The 14,931-nt window shown below is 33.5% G+C and overlaps 1 protein-coding gene across 7 annotated transcripts in view; it reads left to right on the forward strand.

Annotated features, from left to right (window-relative positions):
- Positions 1 to 14,931, forward strand: part of LOC142327350 (DNA repair protein XRCC3-like) — an 84,634-nt gene that overhangs the window by 14,468 nt on the left and 55,235 nt on the right. For 2 of the 7 annotated variants that reach the window (XR_012756962.1, XR_012756967.1), the window contains exon 1: positions 4,837 to 4,971. The exons of 1 other annotated variant lie outside the window; for it this stretch is intronic. The gene's annotated coding sequence lies outside the window, so the exon portion shown is untranslated. Of the gene's footprint in view, positions 1 to 4,836; positions 4,972 to 14,931 lie in introns of those variants that run through there. 4 more of the 7 variants (XM_075370318.1, XM_075370319.1, XR_012756964.1 and 1 more) reach the window with 3 other exon arrangements.

A 14,931-nucleotide genomic window follows, 5' to 3' on the forward strand; every position in this document is an offset into this window, starting at 1 on the left:
CCGTTTCTTCTTAATAAAAAACAAAGATAACCAAAAATTAACTGTTCACAAAAAATAAATAGAAAATCATATCGACCGATCGATTATAAAACACCGACAATAGGACCTCACCCGAAATTATTATTGTATTAACTTCTCTAAGAAGTATTTTGCTTTTTTTAAGTTTTAGAACAAACGCCCAGTAAAATGGATGGGAGTGGATTAACCTAAAACGCGTTAAAGTAGTATTTCAATTTTATTTAATTAATACAGATTTTTTTTGTAATTTAATTTTAATCGATATAATGAAAATAAGTGCGGCATAAAACTTATAAAAATTGTCTCGATATCCACGGCTATTGGAATTTATGTTTTGTTTCTACTCAGGAACGGTTTAAAAACAATTATTTGTAAAATTTTATGCAAAAGTCTCTATATTAAAACGGGTTTAATTCTAATTAAGCCTTTGTACTAGGGGCTCTTTTGAAAGGGGTAAAAGGGGTACTACATCCCGAAGTGGAGAGGGTGGAATTCTTATTTAAAAAAAAAAATTGAGTTTTTCTTTTACTCCATAAAAGAACAATACTCCTGGAACAAAATCATCGTATTCGTAAAAGTTTGACTGTGTTATAAATTCTATAACTTTTTTATAATTCTTACAACGGTTAAAGCGGGAAAATTTCTTTTTATAATTTTCTTAATTTATATTCTTAATGGAGCTTTATCAAGTTGGAAGTATCTTTTTCAAACTTATTTGAAGGGATATTCGAAGGAATTTGAAAGGTAATATAAACTTTTAAAAAACGTTTAATTTTGTTGAAACTTTTGTCGTTAAAACTTCAATTTTCCGTTTCCGAAATCTCAAAACTGTAAATATTTGAGTTTTCATTTCATCGACGATTTACTTGGACGAAACATATCGCTTCAAAGCGGAAACGGTTGGATCACACGTACCGGCTGATAGGTCATAGATCTCGACTTTCAACAGAAAATAAATTATCGATTTATAAATCCGTTTTGAAGCCTGTTTGGATTTACGGGCTTGAATAGCGGGGTACAGCGTGCAACTCCAGTATTAATATACTTGAACGCTACCAAACAAAAACATTGCGGAAAATGCTCAACATACGCTGGTACATAAACAACAGCGTATATAATGATATTAAGTTGCGAACCGTTCGGCAGAAAATCTCTCCGGTCAGCCTATGGTATCGAAATAGTTTGGATCGACACCCGAATTATTTGGCGGTCAATTTATTAGATAACACGGTCAGTGATTTTTCAAGATTGTTGAGGAATAATATTCTTGGTTTGTCTTATCGTTTTAATTAGGTGACTTTACGGTCTGGCCGTTTGGAGTGCTCTTCTATTCCATTATTAAGTCACAAGCCACCGGGTCTGTGGCGACTTAATGTTTGTTCAAATACATCTTATTTACTTATTGTTCTACGAACAGATTGTGAAGTTGCTGTGTCGTTATTATAAAAAAAAAATTGTTGAAGTAGCCTAAGTAAATTTGAAATGTGTCATTTCAAATTTCAAATGACAAATAATGTCATTTGAAATGTTTGCAACAGCGGTTTATTATACAGTACAAAAAACATCGCTTAAGCTAACGGACGAATTTTTTTAATTTTTACTACTTTAAAAATAAATAATCTAAATATTTAATAACAATTTATTTTCTTTAAGGAATAAAATAAATAAGAGAATAAGTAAACGGAAGAATAATATTTTTATTTATTAATCGTAATGTATTTTTTATTGTGCATGTATGCAGTTAAATTTTCAAATTTTTTACTTAATATTATTATTTGGCAAGTGTTAGTTCAGTTCTTATCGATTAAATTTGCAGAATACAGTCCATACGACGAATTCTGAATTGTTTCTCCAGTAAAATAGGAAACGAGCGATTCGTATTCATCTCTTTACAATTCGGTTCGAATAGTATTAAATGTTTTTAGAACTACCGGTTTGTTTCCGTAAATAGAAACAAGTGCTGAATTTGGACGCTTAATATACGACCGGAAAAGTCATGAACTTGGGTATTCGTATATAATTTTAGGCGTAACCTTTTTCCGCTCTACTTTCGGAGCGTAAATAAATTTATCGTTTATAAGCTTGATTCCAAACTTACAAATACCGTCGTGTATTTTTTATCTTTGAATATAATTTTAAAACAAATAACGCTGTTCCCGTCGTTTAAAAATATTAATAAAATTTTTTTGAAAATTGAAAAATTTGATAAAAATTTACCGTCGTACTTTTCTTCCTATAATGTAAAAAGGTTTTTGGAAAACGAACCCGACAAATATTTTAATATCGTTTTGCTAATAATCGCCGTTCCAATTCTGTTATCTTTTTATTTGCAGTACATCGAGGGGGCAGTTTTAAGATTATTATTTGCTTGTTTAATGTATTTGCCGATCCGCACGAGTTTCGTACTGAATCTTGTTTACATAAAGGGATAAAACTTTTACGTCATTTATTAGATACATTCATCCTAAATATTAAACGAGGTTCGTTGGAACGCGAAAGACCGTCAAAATTTTACTGAATAAATAAGATTTCTACGTTACGACGTAAACGAATATTTTTCTGAAGTCAAAAAACCGTTCATTTCAACGAGAACGTCATTTCAACAATTTCTATACCCGATTTCCAGTCGTATCGTTAATATTTTTGTTATTCAGGTTAACCGATAAAGCTCAGCTCTCATTACGGGTTATTTATGTTACTTCCATGTACTTGGCTGTAGTCGTTCTGTCTACCGGATCAAACAAAATTGTAAGTCGGAATTTTTTTTGAATTCTTAATTACACTTTATTTAAAATGTTTTGTCTTCTGAACACTTAAGAAGTAATTTCTATGTTTCACTGGAACCTACAGATTTAATATGTAAAAGGAATATAATACGGAAAAACAACTACGTAGCGGTAATATTTTGTAGCGTTAAACGGCGCTTATAAAATATTTCTTTGCGTTATCGATTTAAATGATGAGCGTTCACATTTTTACCTTTATTAATCCTCGCAGAATACCTACTCGAATTCTTCAGTAATATTTTAAGAGCGCACAATTGTTTTCTTTTTGCAAATATTGAAAATTATTTTCATTATCTTACAACTACTGAAAAATTATTTTCTACTTTTTAGAGCGATTTCGTTTTTTTTAAAAGAAAACCATCGTTTCAATTTTTTTTTTTTTTTGCCCGCACTTATTCATTCACATCGGTTTATAATTTTTTCTGATTCTTTCTTACGCTAGTAGCGCTGCGTAAAAAATAAAATAAAAAATTATCTTTCTCCCGCCAATAATCAACTCAACTCTTGCCCGCTTCGCCTTTTCAGTTTCATTCGCTCGCTTTTCACGGTATTTTTGACGCGCTTTCTCCAGCCGGCTTTTACGTTGCGTTGCAGTTTTTTGTTTTGTACTCATTGGTTTCATCTTTTTGTTCCCGCGAGAATCTTTACTATCTTCACACAAAGAAAAATGATTTTGTTAAAATAACGAATGACGGGATGACTTATGATTTTGTGATATTAACAGAATTAATTTACTTACGATAACAAATCGGTTTATCCTCGTAACAAAATCAGATATTTCCAGTAACAGATCGGTGACGATATCACAACGTTCTCCCGGACCTTTCATAACCTTTTCTAGTCGTGAAAATAATGGAAAAATTACACAGAAAAATAAGTCCTAAAACGCTTCGTTTGCGATTAACGACTAGTGAAAGAGCCGTGAAAAGGTTTTTCTTTGTTCGATTCGACTTACTATACCGTGTGGTTCAGAATTAAAGTCTCTACAAGTTTTGTTTAAAAGTTTTACATGATTATTACTCGATTAACAAAGTTATTGTACGTCTAACATAAAAAACAAGGTTTTCACCCCAATTTATTGAATTTCACACCAGATTTCTTTATAACTACTGCAGATACGTTTCTGGGACCTATTTTATTTTATTTTTTAAGTCAAAAACCAAACAAAACAATTTTGTCCCGTAATTAACGTTTTAAAAATTTCAGTTTGGCATTCATAATAATGTATGATATTATTTTAATATAAAATATATTTTTATTTTAATGAAATAATTCATTTTACATCCTAAACTGAAGCATTTTAGGACATATGTTTATTACGAATTTTTTTCATTATCTTCGCGAGTAGAATAGGTTGTGAAAGTCCTGGGAGAAATTCGTGATACACATTGCGTATGTAATAAATAATATATTACCGGGAAGATAAAAATTTAATCGAAATTCAGTGAGATTCAATCGTATCGATTCTTTTTTCTATAACCGATGAACGATTCACCGTAGAAGCTCACAAAGAATTTATTACAAAGGAATGTGAAAATGGAAATTTTAAGCATACGCAAAATGTTACGCCTGACCGGTATTCGAATCCCGGGACCTCCAGATGAAATGCCGAGACGCTACCCCTCCGCCACGGTGATCAGAGGAGTGGATTAGTGGTAGCTTAATTTATTATATCATTTGGTTTTCTAAAACCTGGGTTCAAATTTTTAACGGTTTTTTAATTTAATTTTTTTTAAAATATTAATCTATTTTTTTAAAAAATAAACCTTTATTTGGATACGTAACTTTTGATAATAAATAAAAATATTTATATATAAAATGAATTTTAAATTACGTTTAACAGTTTATTTTAATAATTTATTTTATTATTTTACACGTTTAAATAGATGTTGAGTGTATATGTGAGGGTGCGCGCACGCGTTGTATATTGATAAAATAAAACTTCAACGCCGTAACGTTAATCTATATTTCACAAGTTACGGGGTGGAGTGAATTCATACACCGAAGATCGCCGACTGTACGCGGAGATTTACGAACCCGTACACAATAACTCAGTCGATCATCAGTCGCTTATAGTTGATGGACAATAAACTAGTTTTAAATTTACGTACAATTAATGCGTGTTGCTTTATTTATACCAACTTATCGTCTTTATTTTAACATTTTGGTATGTATTTTTTACATATTTTATTTGTTTTATCTAACACATATTTATTAAAGCATAAAATGTTAATTAAAAAAAATTCAATACGTATATATTTAAATTTAAACGGTCACTTATGTTTCGCTTTTTAATTATATAGTTAATATCAGTGTATTAACCTTTATGTATTATATTATAAAAAAATAGTATTGAAAACTTGTTTCAAACTTGGTTGTAGTGTGCGTGGTGCGCGCGCGTTTTATATATCTCTTTCTCTGTCTCTGTATATCTTTCTGTATATATATATTTATTTATTTATTTATTTGGTTATCTTATAACAGAACATGGATATTGCCGTTTTCGTTATCTTCAACTGCTCATCCACGTTATCTACGAACGTTCCGGCAAATTTTTTCTCTCGTTTTGTCTTCATAATATAACATATGTAATACGGGAAAAATTGAGGTCGGGGAAATAATTGCTCACAATTACCAAATTATATATTACAAAACTAAAGTAATTTCACAACTTACATAGAAAAAATTCGCCTGTGCGGTTGACAGACTGGTGTATCCGTGCGGCTTAACACACCAGGTACTGAGTCGACCGGGCGATTGATTTAGACATCCCGCCAAACCGAGTTACTTTTTACACTTTAAATATTATTCATTTATCTAATTCTACCGCTCACCTGTGACGTCAGAACATAACAGTAAATTAGATAAATTTTTGCGGTGAGGATGGGATTTTAAAAAAGTTTTTTTTTGTAAATATTGTTACAATTCTTTAATCGTTAAAAAATTTGCCTAAGTAAAATATGACGTTAGGCGAAATCTCGAGATTGAAGGTGACCTTGCTATACAGTCTCATCTTCTTGACCTTTTAAGTTGAAAATTTAACGGCACGTGCCTCATACGAAGAAGTAATCAGACCAAGTTTGGTCTAAATCGGTTCAGTAGTTCTGGAGATATAAGGTGATTTATATGCCGACACCGAACGCATGTTTATACGAACATTAACATCCGGTAAATTTCCATTCGGTTTTTTGGGTTCCTTAGGCGTCAAAATGTCAAGATCCGGTGAAAACCGCATATGCCGAAATAGGACCGATTTAAATACATTCCCTTCTAGAGCTGTAAAGCTATTTAGACGGAAAAGTTAAAGCTAATTTAGTAACTCTCCTTTGCGTTTGTACTGTTAAATATTGTGTGACGTATAATAAATTAACTATTCTAATTAAAAAGTTCCGCTTATAGATTTATTTATAGGAAAATTTCTCTATTTATAAAAAGATGCAAAATTTATATTTAACTATATCTGTTCCTGTATATTTTACGTTCAGATTTAATAATAACTTTGGTAATTATATAAGTTTTGGACTCGCCTCTGTATTTGATGAAATTTGGGTTATACTTTATGTAAAACAAAGTTATTCGTTAATATTAAAATTACTCGTCGGAACGCTTTCCATCGAGTTAGTCTCTTGCAAGTTACGCAGCACCCTTACCGAAATTTTGAAATATTACAAGTGTAATATACTTTATTTTGGAACTAAATAAATCGGTTTCGATGAAATTAAATTCACGTAAGGTTAAATTAATTTAGGTTTAGCTTAAGATGTGAGTTTTGATAAACGTACGATATACATTATTTGCGGAGTAAAATGCTTGGTTTAAATGAAATTTGATCGAGTTTAGTTAGGTTTAGATCGAGGTTAATGTTAGGTTTACGAGTAAGTCGATTGAATTTCCCGTAGTTTAACGGATTAATTCACACTTCAAGATTTCTGGTTAACTCGACTTTAAGTACATCTAATCTTATTCTTAACTAAATTTATTCGAAACAAAATTTTAGTCGGCAATTAATGTAGTTACCGTGAAAGATCGATATCTGACAAATATGGATTTTCTCCGGTGAATAACGACACGTACCAAATACGTCGGTGAAAGACCGAAATATTTGCTTATTCGGACCTTCCTTGAATTCGTGACAACATAGATAATCCCTGGTGAAAGGGGGGGGGGGGTTCGAAGCATTAACTAGAAATATAAAATCAGTCCATACCAGTCTCTAGAGTAAATAGATTACGAGAAATCGTCGTAAAACAAGTAAGTTTAAATGTTCTCTAAACATAACCTACATTTGTTAATCTCGTCTAATTAACGTTAAATTTACAAATTAAGTATGTTATTCTCCAACATCGGAGGCGATTAATCAATTCACCGCATTTATAAATAAATCAAATCAAATTTTCAACATTTTATATATACCGGAAAGGCCTATCAGGATATACAGATTATTTTACACGAATGGATGAATAACGGATGTAAATGATCGTCAGATGGTTTGCTCTTCGTTCACTCTTTTTATAAAAATGTTTTTATTCAACATTCACCATCAGAGTGCACCCTGATAGCGGTGAATCTGTTTAATCGGTTCCAATGTTGGAGAATAACATTTATAATTTGTATATTCAATTTCAAATTCAAATCTATTCCGATAATACTATAACAAATATATTCACGATGTTCCATTATTTGGAATAAACTGAAGAAACAAAAAGCTGCATTTTTTTTATCCATCGGGACAACCTTTAGGTATTGCTTCAGAGGATGAGATGAATGACAAATTTTGTAGCGTGTGAAAATTCCACGTTTGACCGGGATTCGAACCCGGGTCCTCCGGATGAAAGACCGAGACGCTATCACTCGCACCACAGAGGACCGCAAACAAGCTCCGTTGCCAAAGGTAATTCTATCCTACTTAAACGGCATTTGTATGTATATGTGTGAGTCCCCTTAGCTTAGCATTGGAATGTACTGATCACTAACTGAAAATCCTGATTCGTTAGTACATGTCTCGTGGTGGTCAGGTGTATACTTGTTATATTATTATATATCGACATATATATATATATATAGTTTCGGGAAAATTTAGCCCTTTTTAACGGGATCCGAATTTTCGTATAAAAATCGTAAATATCTCGACAACGGCTCGTCCTAGCGCTCTGAAAGATTTTTTCGAACCCCCAGGTATAATTTTTTTTTTTTGTTTAACCTCCGGGTTCGCAGTTAAGCAATTCATACCGCAAGGATGAGATGAATGTTTTGTAGCGTGTGTGAAAAATGCCATGCCAGACCGGGATTCGAACCCAGGACCTCCAGGTGAAAGGGCGAGACGTTACCACTCGCGCCACGGAGGCCGCCCAGGTATAAGTCTATCCGCTCCCGTTGGTATCCGACGATCGAAAATATTTTCAATTCCCCCCGGGGTGCCGTTCGGAAATTGGTGAGGGGTTGCGATGGGGTGCCACCGTAATATTTCGGCAACCGCTCGTCCGATTTTCACGATTCAAACGGCGTATGTATCATCAGCAGGTTGAACTGTTTAACGTATCGGGGTCACTGTTGTTCGACCGGATCTTAGTTATCCGGAAATTAAATCGTTTAGCCCTACGTTTTAATCGCACTCACCCGCCGTAAAACGTACCGATACGATCTTTTGCTAAATACTCTCAAACCTGTGCGCTAGCGCAGCTATAAAGTATAAACTTATGAAGATTAAATATAGAAAATAAGATATATATTTTTAAAAAACTTTTTAAAAAACACTTTTATATTAAACGCACTAAAAAGTATAAAATAAAAAGTATGGAAAATAATCTTTTTAAAATACCGCTATTAAATTAAAAACACTAAACGTTAAAAAATAATTTTCAGGACGGTATATGAGAACGGATTTGACAAGCTTTGATAATGATATGCAAGATTATGTGAAAGTCATAGCTTCAAATAAAAAATTTGTTTTTACCAATTTTTTCTTTGGCGTGTTTGCACTCCGCTCTTTACGTCATTCACCAAGCGTAAGAAAAAATTAGCAAAAACATCAAATTTTTAATTTGAAGCAATGCGTTCAGTTTTTGATCAAGGTCGCAGACGTAACGTAGTTTGAGACTTAGTCGAGTTGTTTGTTTTAGTCGATATCGCAATATCGGGCTAGAATATATCAAAAAACCGGTGAACGGTGTTATCAAAAACATACTACGGAAATTACATCATCTATGTAACACAATATTATTTATTAACATTTCAATACTTTTTTCCTACATCCCTGGGCCGGACATCCAATTAAGTATACTCGGCCCAGGGATGTGTCCTTTATTTCAATACTGTTCAGAGTGTGGAGTGACGATGTGAGCTGTCAGTCTAGCTCACGGGTGTCAAACTCAAAAGCTAACTTGGGCCAGATAAACAACGCTTAACTTTAGGTGGGCCGCAAAAAAAAAATCGATCTTCATAGAAACAAATATTTTTCTTTTGAATACTACATTGTAATAAACATATATAAAGTTAAATTATTGTTTACGTCCTGACACTTGACATCTCTTCTCTGCTGCTATCTTTCCTATTTCAGGAGAAATTTTATTGCCCGAGACTACTTTCAAAATTGACCCGACGTGAGCGTTATTAATACTGTTTCGGACGAAAAAATTTATTTCCATTCATAATAGAAAATAATTGCTCGTATTGATTAGTACTTCCAAACGTGGAAATAATTTCTGTGAAAAATTTACACGGTTAAATAAATAATATTTCATTTTTCGATAACATTTCCGATTAACCGTTATCTGTTAGATCGAGAGTTTACGTGATGTATGCCAAAGTTATCCTTCAGTCTCCTAACAAATACCCCGTTCGAATTTTGAAAATCTGACGATTATTTAGAGAGATATCATAAAAGCATCCCATCGCACCTCCCACTGGTCAAACTGGCGGCCATTCGTAGGTGGTGAAAATCAGTTTTCCAATTTTGTAGGACCAGGTAAACTTCCTAGAACCCACCGGGTTGGTCTAGTGGTGAACGCGTCTTCCCAAATCCGCTGATTTCGAAGTCGAGTGTTCCAGCCTTCAAATCCTAGTAAAGTCAGTTATTTTTACACGGATTTGAATACTAGATCGTGGATACCGGTGTTCTTTGGCGGTTGGGTTTCAATTAACCGCACATCTGAGGAACGGTCGACCTGACACTGTACAAGACTACACTTCATTTACGCTCTTAAATATCATCCTTTGAAGTAATATCTGAAAGGTTAATTACCGTATGCTAAACGGGAAAAAGAGAAGGTAAACTTCCAAGGCCAAAAACGTTTAAAGTATCTATAATTTAAGCTCTTAAAAACTGAATTTATTTGATTAGTTACAGCTACAAACCCAAAAACGGTTAAAAAAAGGTTGTTTTTTGGAAAAGCCAATATTTATTGTAAAAATAAATTTTTTGCTATTAGATGGATTTTATAAGAAAGTTACCTATTGTAATGGGTATCGTGATTCGACTTCCTGAAAATTTCGATATATCTTCACGTTTCATAACCTTCAGACCCCAAAACCACCGTCAGGTTAAAAGTTTATATATGTTTCACTTTTTTGTGGACATAACTGCCGTAATTTTGAGCCGATCACTTTCAAATTGATAAATAAAATATACCGACCCAAACTCTCGATCGAGTACGTTAATGGGAGAAATCGGACTGTGGGAGTGGAAATTGGGGGCTTTTTCAAAAAAACAAAATATCACGATAACTTTCTTATTAAGTAAAATATCGAATTCGTTTAAAGTTTCTACTACTCTTAGGATAAGAGCTTAAAACTTGTAATGTAAAGTTTTTGATGTCACTAACCATCGGTCCAGGGGGTGGAAAAAATGGGGTTTCGAAGAAAAAAAAAATTATACTTCCCTCAATCAGAAGAGTATCGAATCGGTTTAAACCGGTCCTTAATCCTCGAAATATTACCTAAAACTTTCATCTGAAACAATTTTTGATATGACCAACCCTTACGGTAAAGGATGACCAAAATATTGCTGGAATTGTAAGAATATGGGGCTTTTCGTATGCTAAACACGCAACCGTTGTCGTATCGATTAAATTTGAAGTTTTTCTTAACTTAAAGGTGGAAATCTTTTTTATCTACTACTTAGCACCGGTGAAATCAACTTCGTATTCTGGCGTGCCGAAATAGATTTTTTAAATTTATTTTTCAAAGAATCGTAAAACAATTATTCAACTCTTTCCTTTTTTTACTGGCGGAATCTTTATAATGCGTTAAAAATTTGTAATTTTGAAAAAAAAGGTGATTTTTGTTGTTTTTGTGTTTATATTTTATTTATTTAGTAATTTTTGTTTGTTTCCATGGACTGGGCTGGACTTGACTACAATTTTATCCGGTCCTGTCCACGGAAACTATATTAAAGTGCAGTCCGGTCCATTTCTGGATAGAAATGAACTGCACTTGACTACAGTCTCGTTGATCGTTGATCCTTGCATATCAGGTAATTTCTGTTCAAAAGAGCCCAGTCCGCTCTTTCCATTATTTACTAGTACAATCCAACCTAGACCGGTCCATCCAATCCAGACCGGGCAGTACAAATCCAGCACAACATATACCGTGTGTGTAGCGACCTGTGGGAGATTCGACCCGGCTGATCTGCCAAGATGAAAGGCCCCCGGTCTTCAATCTCCTGCTTATTAACGTCAATAGGTTATTTACCTTGGAAATATAGCGTTCCTTACGCTCATTAGCCAAGATATCTATCGGTTTGACTCCGCTTATAACACAGACTGCCTCCCGCGAGACTGTTCTGTAACCGCCTATAACAGCTAGTTGGAGGAGTCGCTGGGCCTGCAGGAAAATGTCCGCGCAATTCCTAAAACCCATGCGGTGAGCCCAGACAGGCGCAGCATACAGCATAATAGCTTCGCCGACACCTTTGTGTCAGCGACCTACCTCCAACCGATCCAGCACCTAAGCCAGAATCTCAGCCGCCCGGAATCATACCACGATCGAGTAGCTCGATTAAACTCCCTCTGCAGACCTACACGCCGCAAGAGCGCGAAGAAAACCAGCCGCTATAGACCATTCCTCGTGGATCTTGTTATCTGATCTACCGCGTGCTTGTCATCGCCTAGGATACGGCGAATGTTTCGCCGTATTCTCAATATCCTAGTTGAGCGGTGAACACGCGAAAATATTTGTAAGCGTGTTATAGCCTACCTTAATATAAATAAAAGTAGTACGTATGTATGTACGTTCGTATTTCTTGTAAACCACAGGACCGATTTGAATCAAACTTGGAACAATTATTTCTTAACTAAGCAAAAAATACTGCGGGCGTTAGGCATCTCTTCAACAACCGATGCTGGAGTAGTAAGGGCTGAAAGAACACTATTACATTTTTGAAACGCGTAGAAAACTTCCTAAAAGGTGTTACAACATTCTGGAGCATCCTAGATCATTCTTCAACATTACAGCTCAAATTCCAATATTCATCACCAGTAATGACATTTTTTTTAGAAAATCGGGATCGGTTTCAATTCTACCTATAAGTTTGAGGCACACTTCCACCCTGTTGTTTTTCTGTTCAACAGTAAGGTTTTTTGGAACCAATTTTCTACAAACTGTTTTCATGTCGGATTCGTTTATCAAAATTTGATGGACTGCGGCTAGGGTTCAAATTCACTTTTTCTGCAATCATTCTCACAGTTCATCGCCGGTCGTACCGTATCTCTGATTCGCTCAAAATTGTCGTCACTTTTTGACGTTAACGGTCTTCCAAAGCGTGCATCGTCCGAAACTAATTCCCGGCCGTCTGAAAATGCTTTAAACGACCTAAAAATATGGATTCTTGATAGAGCGTCATCTCCATACGCCCTTTTCAATTTTGAAAAAAGTTACGGTTGCATTCTCACCGAGTTTAACGCAAAACTTGATCGCACAACGTCGCTCGTAATTAGTATCGCTCATTTTTTTAACGGACAACAAAAACTCGTTTCACGAAAAGTTTGTTTACGTCACAGGTGGTAAGAATAGACTAAAAATATTAATACCTAATGTAGATCACCTGTTCATATAACCGTATGTTTACTAGTAACTTTACAGTGTTGCCCCTTTGGCTGCCAAAAAAAAAACCTAGTCGACTTTATTTACAGAGCTCGTATATAGTATTTTTGTCCCCTAAATGCTGTCTGTTATTCAAAAAGAAATTTGAAAGGCCTATTTTATTTAACCTAAAAGGTATTTCGGCCCCTGGTATTGATTTCTGAATTTCCACCTGGCAAGTCAAGAAATATTATCAACACCGTATTAAATTATGTTGAATTAAACTACGTTTAAAAAATGTTAATGCATTATTAATTAAATGCTACTCAAGTTACGGGCGGTGTAATTTTTATCCGTACGTAAATCAAGAACATCGTTGGAGATATTCTAAATAAAGAAAATATTATATTTCCAGAGATCATACAGTAGAAACGGTCATAAGTCGGTTATTTTCACCGATAGAACGCTAAGTGACGGGTTAGCTAGTAAAAAAAAATAATAAAATTTCTTTATTAATGTTGCTTTTATATGAAAGCTTTCACGATTCCTAAAGGCAGGTAAATTAATAATCCTACAGTAATGTGTAATCAAAATCGTTACGTGTAATCATAACAGAGAGTTATTAATTTTACGTCTAGTATAATCGGCCTCAGAATGTAAACTAAAAATACGCAGTATAACTTAGTTTAAAATTTCAATTAATATTTTATCGACTTGAATTGTTCTGTTTGTAAATTTTTGTCGGTTCATTATTTAATATGAAAAATAATAAAAAACACTAAAAATGAATAAATTTTTTTATCGTATATTATGTAATCATCATGTATCTTATAAAGTAAATGTTTGCCTGTGATTTTATTATATAGATAAAAAATATAAAAGATTTATAAAATAAATCGGTGGTGATTTTTTTTATGTATATGTAGGGAAATTTCAGCGAGTAATTTGATGAAATTAGCAAAGTTGTAAGACGCTGCATTTTATAAAAGATAAGTCAAATTTTTACTTAGTATGCGTATTTTGCATTACAGTACTTTATTAAATCAAAAATACGTATTTAGGAATGCAAACCGATTTGTTGTATCGATTATAAATTATTTTTCGTTTACTTATCGTGTACAAAACACTTTTTTTTAAATTTTATCTATATTATTTGACCTATTAATTTATATACTTTCTTTGAACGTAAAATCACGATAATTTAAAATTAGTCGCAAGCCAACGCGCAGATTTTTTACGTATAGGAATTTAATCTTAAAACCACCACTCCGTGCAGTGATTAATATGAGAGGATTAAGCCGGTGAAATATTTGTTGAAATTGTTGGCCAAGTAGTTTTTAATTTTAAAATTTCTAACTTTAGTTTACGATCACGCGTGCTTTTTATCATTTTTATTCTCTGTTTCACAAGTTAATTCGTACTTTCCACCCGTATCATTACCGTCTGATGTTCTGCCTGAGAACGCTACTATTCTCCCGTATATCTCTCTTCCAAGCCTTCTCCTTCATCACATCCGTCGATTACAAAATTCTATAACTTATATCGTTCAGACTGTATATACACGGTTTCCTTACATCGTTATTTTGTTTCCAGTCTCTTGTGTATCTTGTATCTTAGTACTGTTCCCAAAAAACATAGTCGGCCGCTTGCAATCTAGATCTATGAAGTTGTCAGCATCCAAGTCCCGCTGGCAAAAAGACAATTAAAATTTTGGATAACTTTATTAAATTTCAAGAGTATCCTTTCAAACTTTATTTTAAGGTTCTTTTGAAACTTCTGTTTAGTCTATTAAATCTCTTTATCTTCTTATGAACAGATATTTGTGAACCGTAAATCATATTTTGAAGAAACAGATGTTTCTTTTAAATTGATTTATTAGAACCGAGAAACTGTAAACAATTTACTCGTTTCACAACCTTATTTTCCATATCTATTTTATATTTCACCGGCCAAGATCCCTTAAAATCCTTAACTTTGTCTTCTCAGGAGGTGCAGTAAGATTAAACATTTTGGTAACCCTTGCAAGTTCAAGAAGTGAACCCCTCATTTATATCTTATACGATAACTTGAACATCTTGAAACAAACCTTGTAAATTTGTCTGGTTTCTGC

This window comes from Lycorma delicatula, chromosome 7, assembly GCF_047948215.1.
Source record: "Lycorma delicatula isolate Av1 chromosome 7, ASM4794821v1, whole genome shotgun sequence".
Classification (NCBI taxonomy): Eukaryota; Metazoa; Arthropoda; class Insecta; order Hemiptera; family Fulgoridae; genus Lycorma; species Lycorma delicatula.